The following is a 20847-nucleotide window of genomic DNA, read 5'->3' on the forward strand; positions in this document are numbered from 1 at the left end:
TCATTTATTAACATACTGCTTCTCAGAGAAACTTTCTCTGTGTGTTGGGATGGTTTTGATCTCCTCCTGACTCCTACTCAGAATGTGGACTTGTACAATTCCAAATGCTTGAGAGACGTGACTTGAAAGTGAGCCCTGTGTTCATATTGTAGTTAGTCTGCCGGTCGTCCTTGAAAAGTGGATCTGGGTCATCTTTCACTGGTGAAACCTAAGGAAACTAGGAGTATTGCTCCTACTGACTTATACTTACTCTTCATGTCACCATGCCTTAGGGCATATAAACCATAAATTAGGTCAGAAATTCATTTGTCCATTCATTCATTCAGAAACACTAGTTTTATTTCCATGAACAGTCTTTATTTGGCATTTAGGGAATGGCCGAGTGAACTTGAGATGATCTCTTCTTTAAAGATTCCTAGTACTCAAATAGTTTTCACCTTTGCGACCCGTGTAATCCCGTAAAGATCTTTCTGATATAGATGGAGCTTTTTTTTTTTTTAATGTGTCCGTCTAGGGAAGCTTGCACAATTCTCTTAGTTTACTGAACGACATGCGTGGAGAAGGAAGCCTTTTGATGTGCTGTGTGCTCCCTCCGTCTACTGTTACGGATTTAATTTGAGTGGTAAGAAGAGAAACTTTCGGGAAAGTTAATTGGTCTCTGGTTGCAGTGATCAGTAACATAGCACCATAAAGTGTGTAGCACTTTTCAAATTCAAAGCTTTTCAACAATCAAATCTAATTGCCTCATACATATGATACGGCTATTTTCTCTCTGGGCTAGTACTTGGTCTCCCCTTAGGTTTATTTATTTATTTACTTGGTGCATTAAAACCTTGGCCTTGTAAAGTAGCTATCGATTCTTTTCATTATAAGTCGTTTCTTTTAGGTTTTCTTGTAGGTTGGAAATCCTTTTAAGCTGCCTTGCTTTAGCAGGAGAAGCAAAGCACTCTGCTGTTTGTGTCCTTCTGTATATGGTGAGGGCAATAGCAAAGCTTTTTCCTCATTATCCCCAGCAAAAAGAAACAAAAATGTCAGGGCTGTGCGATAGTTTCGTAGAGGCAGCATGGAGCAGCAAAAGGCCACAGTCCCACACCAGTGGAAAGAGCACATGTGAGGTTCACAGGAAATGCACTGCAAAACTGAAGTAAAAAGCATCTCCAAACCAATTTACTTTAGGAACCATTTTAAACCAGGCCTCTCACTTGTTGACACCCAGTGTGTTTGAAGAGTTCTGCTTACTCATTCCTAACATCATACTAATCATTGTGAAGGAAAAACTGAATTAGTCATGAGTGTTCTGGCTTAAATTCAAGGAGAGACGAGAACAAAAGGGCTAAAGAGTACAATCAGAGTGAAAGAAATCTGGGAACCATGTGACTCAGGATGATGGAGAGCAATGGAATCAAATCCCTTAAATAAAAATTTATTTACAATAAAAAAAAAAAAAAAGCATCTCCAAGTCAGAGTAAAGCGGTGATTGGTAAGCCAGGCTCATTCATTTGGCCGACCATTTTCTGATAAATGCGGTTCTCGAGCCCTGATTTTGGTTGCACATATTGCTTCTTTCCTTTCTCCCTTAAAGTTCTGCTTCAGTTATCGAGCTTTCCAAAAACTGTGGCCACGTGTTGCTCCCATCTCTTCCTCTGTCCCCATAGCTCTCAGCATATTTTCAGTAACATATTAATACACACATATGAACAAAATTCATCAGAGATACTTAAATTTAACTTTGAAATTTTTTGTCTACCCTTTTCTGAAAATATAATGGTGTATGGGGATTCTCATTTATGTATCATTTTTTAGTTAAAATGTTTTTCATAAAGGATATTTTGTAGGTCCTTTTGAAAGTATGTATTTGGAAAGGAACCCATAATCCAATGTATAATGTTTTGTGTGATATTTCAAACAGAAATATTGATGTCTACAAGATTTATATAATGGTGTTACTTCTTGGATGACTATAAACAAAAGATGGAAACTTCTTTTTCATTCAATAGGTTTTTTGGTTTTTGGTTTTAGGTTTTGTTTGTTTGTTTGTTTTTGTTTTTTGAGACAGGGTTTCTCTGTGGTTTTGGAGCCTGTCCTGGAACTAGCTCTTATAGACCAGGCTGGTCTTGAACTCACAGAGATCCGCCTGCCTCTGCCTCCCTAGTGCTGGGATTAAAGGCATGCGCCACCACCGCCCAGCTCATTCAATAGGTTTTAAAAGTGATATTGTTTACTGTGAAAAATAGAGCAAATGATTCAGTGGTCTGTTCCCATTTTAGAAACTATTTACTACACTGTATTAATAAGCTAATGTCCTTCATATATCATAAAATATTTTCCAGTTTAATTGAAAATATACTAAGCTGATTATTTTATTCTTATAACATATTTAATGTATCAACTTAATAAAGAAAAAGAAACATTTATTTAATTAATATTATTAATCCATTGCTGGATTCAGATGGATAACAATTCTTTAATATACTAGTTTAATACTGTCGTTATCTTTTAGAGTTAGGCAAAATAAGCAATTGCAAACCTTGCCAAATTCAAAGGATTCACTAGGGACTCATAGTTTAAAAAGGCTAACTAAATCTTATCTATTTTAGACATCACTAAATATTGCCAAACTGAGTGGCTTGTCAAGTATAATAAATAACAGCTGATTTTTTTATTAAAAAAATCACAGCTCATTTTTCAAAGGTGAAAACTTATCTGGATATTAGTTCATTGCTAAGTGTACGGCACGGTGACTCCAAAGCAACACAGAGGCCAGTATTCAATATGCAGCCAGCAAGACCAAGTATTTGATGTGAACGAAACAGTTGAAAAACACAACTTTTTAAAAGTTTAAACTTTTAACATATACTTAAAATGAACTAATTTCTAATACGTGAAAATCATCAGAGCCTGTCGTAAAGTATGACAAAAGTTTCAGTAAAATTAAAATGAGAGTGGAATGTTGATAGGGAGTAGACACTGATTTTACTTGCTATTCGTTTACACATATTTATTCTTTATACTTTCAAAAATAATGCACAAACTCTTAACAATTAAAAATAAAACATCCTACAATAGATAATAGCTACTTGTTTGATAGAGGAAGATAAAATCTCTTGTGTATTAAACCTCAAATTGCCTTTTCAGTAGGGGTGGAGTAACCTTGGTATTCCGTTCTGTTCTTTTTTCTTAAAGTTATATTAAAAACAATATCCACTGAAATGATGGAACAAATAATTCTTAAAATCATGAAAAATGAAATATGCTATGTATCATCCAAAGATTCTTTTTATTATTTTTATTGAGCTCTACATTTTTCTCTGCTCCTCTCTTTGCCTCTCCCCGCCCTTTCACCCTCCCCCCACAAGGCCCCCATGCTTCCAATTTACTCAGGAGATCTTGTCTTTTTCTACTTCCCATGTAGATTAGAACCGTGCACATCTCTCTTAGGGTCCTCTTTGTTTTCTAGGTTCTCTAGTATTGTGAAGTATAGGCTGATTTTCCTTTCCTTTTATGTCTAAAAGCCACTTATGAGTGAGTACATGTGATAATTGTTTTTCTGTGTCTGAGTTACCTCACTCAAAATGAAGTTGTCTAGCTCCATCCATTTGCCTGAAAATTGTGGAATGTCATTAATTTTTTCCACTGGGTAGTACTCCATTGTGTAAATGTATCATATTTTTTTTTAAAATCCATTTTTCAGTCGAGGGGCATTTAGTTTTTTTCCAGGTTCTGGCTATGACAAACAATGCTGCTATGAACATAGTTGAACATATGTCCTTGCCGTATGATTGAGCACTCTTTGGGTATGTACCTAAAAGTGGTATTGCTGGGTCGTGAGGTAGGTTGTTTCTTAATTTTCTGAGAAATTGCCATACTGATTTCCAAAGCAGTTGTACCAGTTTACACTCCCACCAGCAATGGAGGAATGTTCCCTTTACCCCACATCCTCTCCAAAGATCCTTTTAAGAAAGACAAAAAAGAAAACATTTTAGCAATCTCTTCCCCCAGTAAACACTTGTTCTTACACTTTTTGAACCTTAAAACTGCCATTTTTTCAGCTTGTAGCGTTAATATCAGAAACAACAAAACCCAACTGCCTGATGAGCAAACAGAAGTGCCAATCGAGTTTCATTTTCATAATTTGACTTTAAGGAGAATATTTACCATTCATGTTAACTATTTTCTTATCAACCTAAACACAGTCATGTAGTTTCTATTAAATTTGCCACGGTATATTTAAATGAATAGGAAATAGTAAAAAACCTGATAAATAATATCCACAGAGTAAGAGGAGCTGTTTTAGTTTTAACTGGTAAATCTTATGGAAGTTTTAATTTTATGATTTGCCATCACAGTGACTATGGAATTTACCATTAAAGGGTGGGCTTGTGAGCTCTGTCTGTTCCGTTTGGGTTGTGAGTAGTTGAGAATCTAGCTAAACATAGTCATAACTCGGGAATGTATCTAGAACATGTAATTCCTTATTATGTATGTATGTATGCATGTATGTATGTCTGTAGCTTCTCTCTCTCTCTCTCTCTCTCTCTCTCATCATCAATTTATTTGAATTAGGGTCTTTCTGTGTAGCTCTGGCAGGTGTCTAACTCACTATGCAGGCTTGCTGGAACTCAGAGTTTGAGTTGCCTCTGCTTCTGGTGGGACTAAAGGTGTTCACTGACATGCCTGGCACTTTGACATTTATTGTTCAAACAGTAAAGGCTGAACTGTGGTATCTTCCTTATATCTCAGGAGCGTTTTTTTTATACTATATGACACAGGGACTGTGGGGAGGCTGGGTGAAAAAAATCCCAGTAAAAGTTTGTTTGTAGAATTTTCTTAACTTCCCTCCCACAACACATAAATATATGTTCTTATTTACTCTATTTTAGTCCCACCTTTGCTCAAAATGGGCTTGGAATTTAGATAGTTTTGAAAAGAAGAAATAAAAATGGCTAAGAAATATCTCAAAAATAGTCTTTGGTCCTAGAGATTAGGGAAATTAAAATTGAAACAACTTTGAGATTTTATCTTCCAAAGCCAGACCAACAGATCAATAGAATAACCAGCAACACATATTGGAGAACATGTGGGGAAAAGAAGCCATCATCTACTCTTGGAGAGATGGAAAACCTATCTAGCCACTGTGGAAATTAGTGATAAGAATCTTAGAAAGCAACAACTAAATCTATGATCTAACCCAGCTTTTTTACCCCTCCGTGGCATATGCCCAAAGGCTCAGCATGTGTCTTCACAGACACTTCTTCAGCCATGGTCATTGCTGTTATATTCACAATAGTAAGGAAAAGGAAATAACATAAACATCCTTCAACTGACAAGTGAATGATGAAAATGTGATACATATACACTATGGAATTCTATGCAGCTATAAAGAAAATAGTCATCTTCTGCAACCAGGTTGATGTGGGAGTGTCATATATCAATCTGTTGATTTCATTGGATAAGCAATAAAGAAACTGCTTGGCTGGCCCTCATAGGTTAAAACATAGGTAGGCGGAGTAAACAGAACAGAATGCTGGGAGAAAGAAACTGAGTCAGGGAGTCGCCATGATTATCCCACTCCAGACAGATGCAGGTTAAGATCATTCCTGGTAAGCCAGCTCATGGGCTACAGCAGATTATTAGAAATGGGCTAGTCCAGGTGCGAGAGCTAGCCTAGAAGAGGCTAGATAGAAATGGGCCAAGCGGTGTTTAAAAGAATACAGTTTCCGTGTAATTATTTCGGGTAAAGCTAGCCGTGGGGGCCCCCGGGTGCCGGGGACGCAGCCCACTGCTCCTATTTCAACACCAGGTAACTTCCAATGGCAGGACATCAACACAGCCACTAAACCTTGAACCTTTACCTTATCCTACCTTTAACTCTGGGGCAATGGATGCATAGAACTTATAGGGTGGCCGAGTAATGACTGGTCTAATTTGGGGCCCATGCAAGGATAGTGTGCCCATGCCTTACATTCCTGCAGAAATAGTTTAGAAAAAAAATCAAGAAAATTATTCCTAAGGATATTCTGCTATATTGATAAATCAATGCCTAGCCCAGTCATCCATTATGAGAGAGGCTTCCTCTGGCGGCTGATGGGAGCAGATGCAGAGATCCACAAACTTTAGTTGGAAAGAGAGCCCAAACCAGTGGAGCCCAAACTGGAGATCTCCATTGGTCCCCCCCCCCCCCCCCGGAGACTGGAGAATCCCATGGAAGAGGAGGAGGAAGAGTTTTTGGAGCCAAAGCAGTTGAGGACACCAGGAGAGAATGGCCCACATTAAAACTAAGCAGGGCTCTTAGGAACTCATGGAGACTGAATCAGCAATCACAGAGACTTCATGGGTCTGTGCTAGGTGTTGTGCAAATATATTCTGGTTGTTTGCTGATGTTAAATGATACCAGCAGTTTGGAAAAAAGAAGATAGTACTGTATTATCCACTTAGCAGGAAATCCAGGCATTTCATTTATCTGTATTTACTCTAGCCATTTAATTCTACACAGAAGCTCCAGTATTATCATCTCAACCAGGGAAATCATCCCAGATGTCTATCAACAACAGGCAGTATAAACACATTATAGAATATCAAGTAATTGTAATAGTCAGCATTAAAAGGAACATATTACTGCTGTGAGCAATCAAATGGCAAGTTCTCACAATTCACACTGTACTCAACTGCTAGTGTAGTGTTGTAATCTGGAATATAAACACCCTTTGGGAGAGACACCTTGTCCTTTCCTATTCAGAAATGCTTCAAGGCATTCAGTCTGAGTCCTTGTTGAGACAGGATACCCCATTCATTCTAAGAATATTACAGAGGTAAGAACTAGTGGCTAACTGATCAGATTCTCTGATCTTTCAGCTATCACCCCCTTTTATCTGACTCTGGGTTTTTATTATTAAGACCAATTAGATTCACGCAACAAAAAGTGTTTGTTTTATATTTGCATTTACCTATGTAAGTAATATGTAAGAAATTACCAACATATCCAGGAAGGCAGAGCATCCTAGTAGGTTTATAAAACAGCACCTTTCTAGCTACACAGACAATTGACACACAGGGGGTCAGGGTCAGAGACTCATATGGTAATTTAATTTCCAAGAGTAGACTTGATGTTAATAAGAGGACTATAATAAAGAATAATGAAGTGAGAACAAATAATACATTTTGCCCCGTCAAAAAAAAGACAATAAATTTAGGGAATTATGCTTAATGAATATGAACAACAAAGACTACTAAGTAGATCATTTAATTAAAAAATTGATATTCAAATTATTTTGTTTAATTAACAGATATATTGGAAACTTCTTACCACAGAATTTTATTGCACGTTAGACACTATAAGACAATAAGTGATGATATTTGCAACCAACTAGACGTCTATTGTGTCCAAGCCCATGCTTGGGTTGACACACAGAGTAAATCTCTGGAAACATTGCTCTTCCATGCATGATATGACAATGTTCCTCTATCACTAAATAATAATGAGTTCACAGTAAAACTCAGCACAAGAAATCAATTGGAGTGATTAACTATGGGATTCTTTACTGCTTCTTTTAAAAATACTGTGAGCAGGGTGCAGTTAAACTGTCTTAGTGTGAGGAGTCTTCCGTGTAAATTGAGCAAGTAAACTTGTAAAAGTGAAAGTAGATACTTCGGCATTCCATTATCTTAAAGTCCCTGAGTAGTAATTACAAGTGACAGGTGATTCAACTGATTGTTAATGAATCTACACTCTGTCGATTAGATTTGAGACATTCTGGCACTGTAAAGGACTGATGGATTTATCTCTTATTGATAATCACATTAATTAACCCCTGAGTCTCAATTCCTGAACATTCCATCAGCTATAAAATCAGACAAAGAATGACAGTGTCCAAAATTAGACATGTTTTCTTCCTACCAACCAACTCAGAGATAGACATCAGTCACTTAAAAATATTTAAGTAAGTTAGAAATAAATGCTTTGTGTATTAATTAGCCTATAGTCATACTGCCCTCTAGGAAAGTTATTTGATTCCTGAAAAACACATTGATTCCTGAAAATCACTCTTAGTATTCTGGCTGAAGATCCTATCTCTCCCTTTGCCCTGGTACATCTGATATTATGGAAATGCTCTTACTTCTCATTCTTTTTCTGCCATATCACACATTTCCCATTTGTTTTATGCTTCTTTTGCCATTCATCCTTAGTTTGCAAAAGTTCAAGAAAATGTGATTTACTACTTTTAAAATTTGGTTTAAATACAGAAGAAATAACTAGATAGAAAACGGACCATGGAGTTGGTTCATTTTAACTGAAACTGAATTTAATTGTAACTGGGGGTAGATATGTTTTAGCTATGATTTACTATTAATTACCTTTATTCATTTTGCATATATGTATTAAGGACTTTCTTCTCTCTGTCCATTAAATGTTAAGTCTGAAACAGCAAGCACCTTGTTAACTTCATTTATATTGTATCCCCAGTAGTTAGGACATAACAGTTATAGAAATAAATTCTTAGCAGATCTTTGCAGAAACTTGAGTTGTATTGCATTCAGTTCTAGAGCTCTTGCCTTCTAAAAGTTGATAATTTTATTAACAGGAAAATTTCAGAATAATATGTTTAGTTGTACCAAGCAGGAACAGACATTTGCAGAAGTCAGTCTGAATTCATTCACTCTGGGGTCTGAAGCTTTTTGAAGGAAGGAACTGGAGTTGATGGCATATTCCCCAAAGGTTGTGTCATAAGCAAGTTACTCCAACAGTCTAACTTGTGGTTTCGGTTTTCTCTTGTTTAAAATTGAGATGACATCAGGAGGTCATGTGGTAATCACATACTATATACCATATTCTGAACACTTGATTATTGACTGAGGTTTCTGTCCTGCCTCATCCTGCAGCCGGTCAGTCCCAATGAAGCACACAGAGGTCTACATTAATCATAAAATGGTTGGTCTATTAGCTCAGGCTTCTTATTAACTCTTATAACTTATATTAGCTCATAATTCTTATCTGTGTTAGCCATGTGGCCTGGTACCTTTTTCAGCGTATTCTCATCTTGCCTTCTCTGCATCTGGGTTATGGCTACCGACTGAACATTTCCTCTTCCCAGAATTCTTCTGTTCTTATTGCCCTACCTCTGTTTCTTACCTGGTAGCCCCACCTCTATTTCCTGCCTGGTCACCCGCCTATACTTCTTCCTGGCTACTGGGAAATCAGCATTTTATTAAAATACAAGTAACAGAATACAGATCATTGTCCCACAACACTTGATAACTACCCACTTTTAGTATAGTGTCTAGATATAACAAATATGCAAAAATATTATATATCAATAATTGAAAATTGCCTGGCTAATTTTTTTAATGAACCGAGAATTTTTCCCAAGAATTGATAAAGAAATTTGTTTTTCTGCAGGTTTGCTGAGTCAGTGGTCTTTTATTTTTGACATTGTTTTGATTTTTGAGATAGGTTCTCCTTCCTATAGCTAAAGCTAGCTTCAGACATATGTAATTGAGGTTGACCTTAAACTTGTGGTTCCCCTGCCTTCACCCTAGTACAGGAATACAGGCATTAGGCACCACTTGGCACTTTATTTTAGTGTTATAAATGGACCAAACCTGCTAACAAAGATGTAGAACAAAGTAAAAGGAAAATCAGGGGTAGAACTGGCAAACTGCATGAGCATATGAAGTAAGCTCAAATCCAGTAAGAAGAGTAGCTGTAAGATTCCAGGCAGCTAAGGGAAGAAAAGTTACACGTTGGGAAAAAAAATTCATTTTGGAAAAACAAGTATAGAAAGAACCACAGAGAACTGTGGAAGCCGTATTCATGAGAATGTTGGGAAACAGGATAAAGGGGACAAGACAGATATGCCACCCAGCCTGCAGCCCTTCACACACAGTCCTTGTTAACGGGAAGCTCGTTCTGACTCACATCTACAGTAGCAGGTAGTGAGGCACACATTTCCTTAGCAGAGAGGAGCAGGAGATTAAATTACAAGCATTACATAAGGAGAAAGAAAATCCAAGCTGAGACAGCTGCCAAGGGCCCGGTGCACATTTCCTGTTCCTGAAGCAAAAGGCATTTCTAGAGAAACAGCTGCAGGAGCCAGACAGGATGTAACTGGGAGGTTGTAGAACAAGGAGCTGAAGAGGAATACACAGACATTGGAGCTGACAGCCAGGCAGCCTCATCTTGAATTCTGCCTGGTGTCAGCTGACAGATGCAGGCAGGAACTACAGGACAGAGAGTGTCACTGCAGCTGACTCCAGGAGTACTGGGTTTGAATACAGGAAGCCAGTGAGGAAAAGAGAAGCAGCAGCTGAAACAGGGACAGAATAACTCCGAGAACAACTGATTGCTGAGTTTGTGCTTAACTATAATGGGTTCAAAACAATCATATTGAACTGCACTGACCATTCAGAACCTAAGCAAATTTACCTTTTATTAAACACATCAGTTTCTGGATGATGATTTTTCCTTAATGTCATATTCCAAATTTTCATAGCTCTTTACATAAGGAACATAGACTTTTTACAAATGTGACTGATTGTGGCTGCACCAATAATTTGCTGAATTATTTATCCTTAGAATGGAGTGTGATCCCAAGTTTTAGTCATGGTCATATATGGTTCATACAAGCTTTCTCTCTTCTAGGATTTGCTGCTCATGAAAATTTTCAAAATATTTTTTTATTTTTTTCATGAGTAAAATCAATTTAATTAAGAAAAGATTCTTCATCAATGTTTTTTTAAGTTTATATCTTTAAGATTTTGTGTAAAATATATACTTTGCTATTTAACAATGTTGTTATTAAAAAATAAAGCTGGGCAGTGATAAAGTAGATGTATGTTGGTGGTTTACTGGTCTCTAGGGGTGATGGTTATCAGCTACATCTGACTTCTCAGAGTTTTGAGCAATGTTTTATTCATATAACTATGTTTGGAGAAGACTCTAAGTATATCTTAAACAGAATAATTTTTCCTTCCAGGTTTCTGTATTGCCTATGGAACATTAAGAACCATCTCTGATTCTCTTAAAGACTCCATAAGCTCCTGCCACAAAAATCTAGATTTGTTTCTCCCAAACTCATAGTCCTTTCTTTTTATTACTTTTCTGGTTCTGACATTAAGAATTTGACTTATATTCATAAAGAGAAATTGATTTTACAGTTTGGGGTATAACAGTTGAAATATTGAGCATCTGATACTAAGACAAAATGACCCCTCTCCTTCTACTTCCCATTTTGTCTCCTAAAATAGGCAAAGCAAGAAAATACATCAAAATTCTTAGGAAATTAAAAATGGAGACAAAACCTAGGATGAACTCAAATTAAGAAAGAAATGCCTGGGGCTGGAGAGATGACTCAGCATTTAAGAGTACATACTGCTCTTTCAGAAGAGCTTGCTTAGGTTCCCAGAACCCATCTCACGCAGCTTACATACTATTGAAATCTAGTTTCAGGCACATCTGATGCTCTGTTCTGACCTCCAGAGGTATCTTCACAACTCTCTCTCTCTCTCTCTCTCTCTCTCTCTCTCTCTCTCTCTCACACACACACACACACACACACATTAAAAGTACATTCTTAAAAACAAAGAGAAGCCCACAATATAAAATGTATTATTGCTAAACTGAAAAGCAGTTTCATTGTGAATCTAAAATGAGACATTTGAGCTTCAGAGCATTCAAAGTTAGAATGTTCAACGTTCAAGTGGTGTCATAAGTTTGGTTCTCTGGAAAGAAATCCTGGGGTTCATGTTTGCGCACCAAAGAGTGTTGAAGAGTATTCTTCCTAAGATCATGAGAAAGGCAATCCTTTCAGAGGTGAGAGCTGAGAAGCAGGCCACTTATGAGTGCAGCTTCTGTCAATCTCATTGACTCTTCTGGAGTTAACATCATAGTCTTTCAATGATATCTTATTGCCGAGCCACAAGCACTTTCTGTAGGGAAGCATGGCCATGTGAAAGGTGCTTCTCCTTGATAAGGATCAACTGTGCTGAGGAAACAAGCTGGTGAGTCATCAGGGAGGTTATTTCTAGTTGCTCTAGTGGGGAGCTTTAGCCATGAACAGAGAAGGGTCTAAGAGAAGCAATGACTTTGAATAAAATCATTTTCATGCTCACCAACTTCTTATCTCTAATATTCCTCCAAGAAGTGAAATCTTGTTTCCAAAGAGACCAATGAAATAAGGTCCCCGGATGAGGTAACCACATCATTTCATCTATATTACTGGGGAATAAGGCAGCTACAGTGTCAAAGTGGTTTTAGAACTTCATCAGAAGGTTTTCTCACGGACACCAATGCATTTATGCAGCAAGGCAGAAACATTAAAATGTCCCATAACCATGCACAATGTTTCGTTAGATAGGACTGTCTCTGAAAGCTGAGAGGTGCAAGAATAAGTATGCACCTCAGTATATTTCCTTCCTTGACACAAATGACTCTATATTGAATGTCGTGAATATTTTTATAAATATCATCTATTATTTAATAACAGAGGGACATTTTAAAAATAGACTTAGGTAAATAGTTCAACTTTATTTCTTTTTGAAATATATAAAATATTTATGAAGTGAATAGATGAGTTCTCATAGGTTATAAGGCCAGGAATTTAAATTTATTTGAATTTTCAAATTCACAGCACTGGTCAGTTACTAACATTCTACCTATGAAACTTTTAATGGCCTCAGAAGTAAATCACATTAAATACATGCAACTATTTTATGAGCTTGTATAATTTTCTAAAAAGTAATGCTTTTTTGCTAACTTTCTTAAAGTAATGAATCTATAATTTTAAGGTGATCCCATGTTCAAGTGGAACAAACATTCATTCTGAAGACAGATTTGTGTTTATTTCCGCTGTGGTGTATGCTAGATCTGTGACACTAGGCAAGTCATTTACCCTCCTGAAGTCATAGCTTCCTCAACTGTAGAGTACAGGAGAAGTAGGAACTCTCTAATAAATTTATTATTATTATTACATTATTATATGCATGACATCTGTCACAGGAAAAGGTTAAGTGCAGATAATCGTATTTTCCTTTTTAGAACACCCGCCTAGAAGTCAAATGGGACTGCTCCTTCAGCATGCACATGGTGCTGGTATGCAGGTAGTCCACAAACTCAGTAAACACTTATGAAGGAAAAGTTAAGCTGGCAAAGAAGACTTTATTCAGAGACACTGCACAAAATCTTTGTGCCAAGCAAACTCACAAGTTGATTCTTTAGAGTAAATGTCAGGAAAGTGTTGAAGCTATCCATGGAGTATGAATGAGGCACTGATATCTGTTAAAAATGAAATGTATTGACTTATATCAATCCTGAATGAGTTGTCCTGAAGAAATTCCATTTGTTCATGAGTCTATAAACTTTTCATGTTTTTCTTGATATTTCATTTAGATTTTGCCCTTGAATCTTTTCAAGGTTTAGTCAATTGAACTAATTTCTTTCAATTTTATAGAATTAGATTATGTGAATTAAAAAAAAAACCTGCCTTTGAAAAGAATTTTTCCCATGTCATTATGGAATTTATTACCATATTAGGTTTCATTTCTCATAGAAGTTTTTTATGCTTCTATGACCTGCTCATCAAATTATGGCCTTGAATGTTGAGAGACCATGTTTCTACAGAGCCCACAATGCTGTACCCATCATGGGCCTCTACAATGACCATCGCCTCCACAACTTTCTTCTCTTTCACTTTGGATCATGTGCGGTGTGAGCCAAACTAGCTTTGCAACTTAAAATGTCTGTGAGACAGACAGGTTTAGAAATGTCATCTTTGGGGAAGTGACTCAGTTTTCTACCATTTTCCCTGATGCACTTCTGAGGTAAGAGTCTCTAAGGATGTACGCTTTCACACAAAGAATGTACTGTGAGAGGCTACATGGCCCAATCTTGCTACTAAAACTGTTGAGTAAGAACAGCTGCTATATTTGATGGTAGACAGAGAAGCTATCTTTTCTCCAGTATTGAACATATTCTGGTAACTATCAACATGACTTAGGCCACCAAAATAACGGGACTGGAAAATTGGTCTATATCTTTTTGTTTCTGTTTCAGAAATCAAATAAATATGAATTATGTTCAGATTTCTTTATAATTTTTAGAATTAAAGTAGGAAATTCTGTTGCAGATCGGTGAAATATTTCTAAATATAGTTGTAATGGAAATGTTTAGAATAAGCAGAAAGCAAAGCTTTGGGTAATGTATGTAGTGTGATGTGCACAATAAGATGTGGGCAGATTAAGTTATTTCTTTGAAAGAAAATGGATTATTGTACTTTAGTCTGTTAGGAAGAGACTCACTATTTTTCATTGTTGCAAAAGTAAAGATAATTAAAAACTTAAGAACAGAAAAAAATAATGTTGCTACCAGAACTAAATCAAAGAAAACAAGTTATCCTTGCTTGTTAAAAGTCTCCTCTTGTCAGTTTAGGCTACTAGAAGTATAAACTGCAGCACGGCTTTAAAATTTGGGCCTCAAGCATTTCTTCAAAGTGTGTGCATTTACAATTTCCCTCATGATTTTAGGATTTAATAGGAAAATATCTATGTGTCTGCAGAGGCTGTGAGGTCATTTTTCAGTGGTTAACTTGCTGGTCTACGTGAAAATTTGAGAAAGTGAAATAAGAAAGATATTTATTGGTAAGTGGATTGAGAAGTTCTTTGAGGTACTGAGCTGGCAAAGAAATAACTTCATCATGTTCTTCTCAAATAGGCTCCTAAGCCACAGCCACTGAGACGTGATGACAGCACCGGCAGGAGGGCTTCCTTACACTCCACATCCTTGCCAGCACTCACACTGCCAAGCATTGCTTCTGGAGTCTACATTTCTCACATTTAATTTTTACACAATGATTTTTTGATTTCAGACATATCATATACATGCAGCAGGAGAGGTAACTGCGAGTCACTAGGCATTCTCCTCTGAGGAACATAGTGCTCTAGTGGATTAAAAGGGTGATACTTTCCAATTCGTTCTTGTCTGGTGCCAATCTAAACATCAGGTGCTTCTCATCTCATTAATCCTTGTTACTAACTCTAACTGAAGGCTTAGCATCAAGTACACTGTACTCTTAAGTATCTAACAATAGAAAGTTGTGTTCAATAATGCTTGCTGCTACTCCTTGGTATTTTTGAGGTAAATAATGGGGTTATATTTCTTATACCCTTGATGTTATGCATGACTATAAGATTTGCTTTAACTAGTTAAACATGTTGAAATAATGTGACAGGTCTGCAAAGAAGCTTATATGAACTTATGTCTTTTCTTGTTTTAGAATTTTTATCTCTGATAATAATTGAGCTGTAATATAGTAACACTGTGCTAGCTCTTGTCCCATATGGCTCATTATCTCTGCCAATGGGGAGCATGATCTCCTGCATTGCAATAATGTAAGGGAACATGAACAGAAAATGAACCTTTTTTGTGTTTTAAGCCATCAGGCTTTTCCTTCTTAAGTTGGAATTACAGCTCAAGGTATCAGGACCCAGGTTCTATATTCCTCTTCACTTCAGAGGATATGACTTTTATTTCCAAGCATACTTCATGGAACAAGATGGCTAGTCCAACCCATGAAGCCTTCATTCCAGAGATGAAAGCAGGGAAAATGTTGGTTGTGGTATTGTTCTCTTCGTAAGATTGTGCTTCTTGATAATGTCATGAGTCACTTCTACTGTGTCTCATTCAGTGAAATTTACTGATGGAATACACATAAGAAAGAGATTGATGGTGTTTGATGCAGAAATGTTCCTACAGTTAGTACTACTTCTTTCAGATAGGAGAGAAATGATAAGATAAATCAACCATTTCTATAGAGATGGTTCTTATAATTTGCACCATTCTGTAGATGAGAAAAGAGAAACGAGGATGATTTAACTTAAACAAGTTTATCCAACTGATTATTGAAGGTATCTCAGTTTTAATACAAGCAATCTGACTCCACAGCTATGGGATAGTCATAGAACTGGACATTCCCACTGTTCACCTACACAGTGGAAATTCTATTTTAGTATTAGAGAAAGTTCTATGGAATCATATTGACTTGATGTTTTTACTTTTTCTCTTCAGACTTGGAAATAAGATATGGCTGGGATCTCTATCTAGCCAGATGCTCAAAATTATTGCAAATAATTTAACTAGAATATGGCTGATGCACATAGTTATTTATTGCAATATCCCAGAATTACTTATACTATTATAATTTATTTTACATATTTATTGATAAATAAATCAATGATTTTCAGATGCAGCCAAAAACTCAGTGTTGAGAGAGATAATCAGGATAACTTTAGTGAGAATAAGAGAAAATGTATTATAATTTTTTAATTTATAATTTCCACCTATTATCCATTCCTTGGTGATTGAGAATCCTGTTGTTTAGCTTAAACTTTGAGTATATTGGGCTGGAGAGATGGTTCAAAGGTTAAGAGCATGGACTGATTTTCCAGAGGTCCTGAGTTCAATTCCCAGCAACTACTTGGTGGCTCACAACCATCTGTAATAAGATCTGATGCCCACTTCTGGTGTACAGGAAGACATGCTGTGTATATATAACAAATGAATAAATCTTTTTTAAAAAAAACTGAGTATATTGCATATATTTCAACATGAAAATTTAATAGTCAGTAACACTATATGAACATTCCTTGCTGCATATTCTGGTACTCTTAGATTGTTAGCCATGAAAAATAAGTGTACGGGACTACATTGAAAAATAAGAAATACACGCATAGAACAAATTCCCATTTTACTTAGCTTCTGAAAAATGCCTCATGTTGTCATAGTAATTATTTCCACTGATATGACAATATTTTGATGCCATGAGTAATGTGGATGTTGGCAGAAATTCTGCACCTTTTGTATCTTATCCTTGGTGACTTTTTCTCTTCTGGCAGAAGGAGCAGCTGTTAATAGTAGTAAGTGACTGTACAGTGTGATGTGATTTATGCCCATTAAAAGGTACACGACTGCCTTAGCTTACCCTTTGAGCCTTCACCCAGCCCATTTCACTCCTTTAATAAAAACTATTATTTGTATCAAGACTCGAATTCTACAGACCTACATTAATGTTAAGTAACCTGAAAAATTATTGTTTACACTGGGTTATATATTCAACTTCCATAATTATCTGTATACCTACAGAAATGTTAAACTATGTGTATATTAAATAAAATGTATGAACAGTGAAAAGCTTAGCTACAGAATTAATAACCACCACCTTCCAGATTAATTTATCCCTAAAAAATATTTACACACAAGAATATTAACATGCTTCTCTCTAAGTTTTATACTATATTTTGATTACCTTCTTTCCTCTCCTCCAAGTCCTCGCAGATTTTCCCAACTTCCTAATCCCCAACTTCAGGTTCTTATATAACAAAAGAAATCACACACTAGAACATGGGTTTACCTACACGAGTATGAAGCCTTCACTGAGGTGTGGTGCATACACCCAGTGACACTTTATTTTTTTTTTAAATTTATTTATTTATTAAGGATTTCTGCCTCGTCCCCACAACCGCTTCCCATTTCCCTCCCCCTCCCCCGATCAAGTCCCCCTCCCTCATCTGCTCGAAGAGCAATCAGGGTTCCCTGACCTCTGGGAAGCCCAAGGACTGCCCACCTCTATCCAGGTCTCGTAAGGTGAGCATTCAAACTGCCTAGGCTCCCACAAAGCCAGTACGTGCAGTAGGATCAAAAACCCACTGCAATTGTTCTTGAATTCTCAGTATTCCTCATTGTCCGCTATGTTCAGCTAGTCCGGATTTATCCCATGCTTTTTCAGACCTAGGCCAGCTGGCCTTGGTGAGATCCCAATAGAACATCCCCATTGTCTTAGTGTGTGGGTGCACCCCTCGTGGTCCTGAGTTCCTTGCTCGTGCTCCGTCTCCTTCTGCTCCTGATTTGGACCTTGAGATTTCTGTCCGGTGCTCCCGTGTGGGTCTCTGTCTCTGTCTCCTTTCATCGCCTGATGAAGGTTAATATTCCTGAGGATGCCTATGTGTTTGTCTTTGGATTCACCTTATTTAGCTTCTCTAGGAACATGAATTATAGGCTCAATGTCCTTTATTTATGGCTAGAAACCAAATATGAGTGAGTACATCCCATGTTCCTCTTTTTGTGTCTGGCTTAATAGCCAGAACCTGGAAACAACCTAGATGCCCAGTGACACTTTATTGGGAAAAAATGCTTTTCTCTTTCACAGCTGGTATGAAGTGGTAATAATACTTCTTGGCTAGGGGTAGGATTTAGTGATGAAAACAACCCTGATTTAAAATACAGATTTTTCTCTAGTTACTAGTCTTTACAAATAAAATTTCTTGAAGGAGCTTCTGTATCCAATGTGTCTACTTGGTCATTTCATATTTTCTCTGATTTCTAGCCCACGATATGAAAACCTTTTTTGTTGTTGTTTTGTTAGGGTAAACAGTCTTTTCTATACTAGGGCCATTGGCTTTTACTGCTATCCTCCATGGATCAATATTTGACTCAATTAACTATTTTCTTTATCTCACTATTTTTTTTCTGACGTAGATTTTAAGATTTTGATATTTCTCCCAATCTCCAATCTTTTTATGTAAATCCTTACTTTATGTACTCTCTCTCACTTATTCTATCTATATAACTTTTTCCGGGTTTGACTTAATCCCTTGCTAGAACAGATAACTTCTTTATTTCTTTTTTCTTCTAGCACATATAATTTTAATTAAAGTGCTATTAAATTGTATTAGAGAAAACGTGATTTTTGTTTTTCTGAGTCAGTTATTTTTTTCTTACCATAATTATTATCAGTTTATCTACTTATTTTTTCTTGTCATATTGTCTTTACTTGATTTATAACATCATCTTATTTTTCCCAAATGTGTCACTTTGTACTTTGTTCCTGGTTCTCTTCATCCTCTTTTCTCAGTAATCATTCAGAACCCATTCCTTACATTTCCTTTCTATCATCATTTGTGTACTCCCTTATATTATCTAATGTATAGCTTTAAATATTCTCTACATTTGATTGATTGCTATATTTTGCAGTGCACCGTGCCTCCGTGTCTGCGCTCTGTGTGCTGGCACCCAGTTTGTGAACTTTGGGCAAGGGGGCTGGAGGTTAAAATACACAGACACACACAGACAGAGAGACAGCGACACGGGTCATCCTTGAATTCCCCAAGAATTCCCCCTTTATTGTGTTCAGGAGCAGATATATAGAGATAGCCATGCCCCAGCCAAACCCACCAGAAACCACTCTCCTGCCATCAGGAACTCCTGAAGGTCTCGTTCTCAGAGCAGCTGTAGGCACTCAGATCAGGGGATTACAAGAAATTGAGAATCTGGGGTCTCTCTGCTCCCAACAGCCGTAGTAGTTTAGGTCATTTCAGAAACACACTATGGGATAAGAGTTCAAATTTAAGAAATTATCTGGAAAATGACCTAAAGGCACTTTATGTGCAGCTCAGAATGGGAAAAAAAGTAGCAGAAGGAAACAGTAAGGAGAACAGAACATGGGTGAGCTCACTACAACTGTTGGCCAGTGGAGCTTGATTTCAACAGAGAAAATCTAGAAACAAGCATATGGCACTTCACCTGAGCTTTGAGAGAATAAAATTCCACAGCACTTCTAATCCATCATGTATGGTGATAGTATGTATCCAGTGTCCAGGGAAGTCCCTCATGCTGAGGCCACAGTACTGCAAACTTTATGTTGCAGATTCCTCTCATAACTGATTACCACATTTAGCTTTTGTGTTACCTTTATTCTAGCTGGTCTATCACCTGCACTCTTCTCTTCTTTGTGTCAAATTCATTCTAGTACAAAGAGGTTTTTTAGTTAAAATTGCACCTTATGTTTTGTCAGGTTTTACCTCTTAACCTGACCTATTTTTATTACTCTCATCCCAACTTTATCTTTTATATAGATAAAAGATATGTAATTTCTGTCCATATCTGTTGTTGTATCACAAGATATGGAAGCAAAGGTCTCTGATTTGTTTGTTGTTATCTCTCCAGATCTAGAAAATCCTAGGAACTGACCAAACCTAGAAGGAAAAAAAGATGTTAGAAGCAATCCTAATAGTCTAAATGTTTTACACTTTCATAGTTTCACAAGGTAATTTGTATTCACTTCAATTGGGATTGCATGTATGAATAATATAGATAAATAAATCATATAAGCAATTTACAAATAAATTTATACATTTTGGTATATATCATCAGTTTAAGAAATCAATAAACAACTTATTTTCAAATTGTTTATCATTTCTTTATACTTTATTAAATTAGTAAAATATTTCTATGAAAGAAAAAGAACATTTTTATTGAAGTATTACTGTGGCAGAAATTTATAAAAGATATTGTATTATGTTACTCTATAGTACCTCTGCTGGCATTTAAAGACAGATATTTAATAAAGATATTTATTGAAAATGTAAAAATTTAAATGAAAGAGTTTATTAAAAGAGAGAATACTGTTAAGTCATTTCCCCAAATAAAGCAGTTATTCATAAAATGTTCACAAGACATTGGAGACCAAAGGAATTTAAAAGACAGTTAGAGAGATACAGTACAAATTCTATGATCAGAATCACTCTACTGGATCCCATTCAATTATATTTTTCTTATATTTTATCTTAGTGAATTATTTCTAGAATAATTTTCCTGATATTTTAAAGATGCCAGTTTGCAATCCTCCATAGGAAATCAAGCAAACAACTAAAAAAAAGCAAATAATTCATGTCCTTTTACTAGATACAGCTCTGTATTAAAGGATGTAGGAAATAATCTAATACGGACAGATGGTTCAATGCACAGCTATGAGCAGTAAGTTCCGTGTATGTATTAGCAAGACCTTAATCAAGGACATGAGTTTT

This window comes from Microtus oregoni, unplaced genomic scaffold, assembly GCF_018167655.1.
Source record: "Microtus oregoni isolate MIOR12 unplaced genomic scaffold, Mior012 000008F_ref0000371, whole genome shotgun sequence".
NCBI lineage: Eukaryota > Metazoa > Chordata > Mammalia > Rodentia > Cricetidae > Microtus > Microtus oregoni.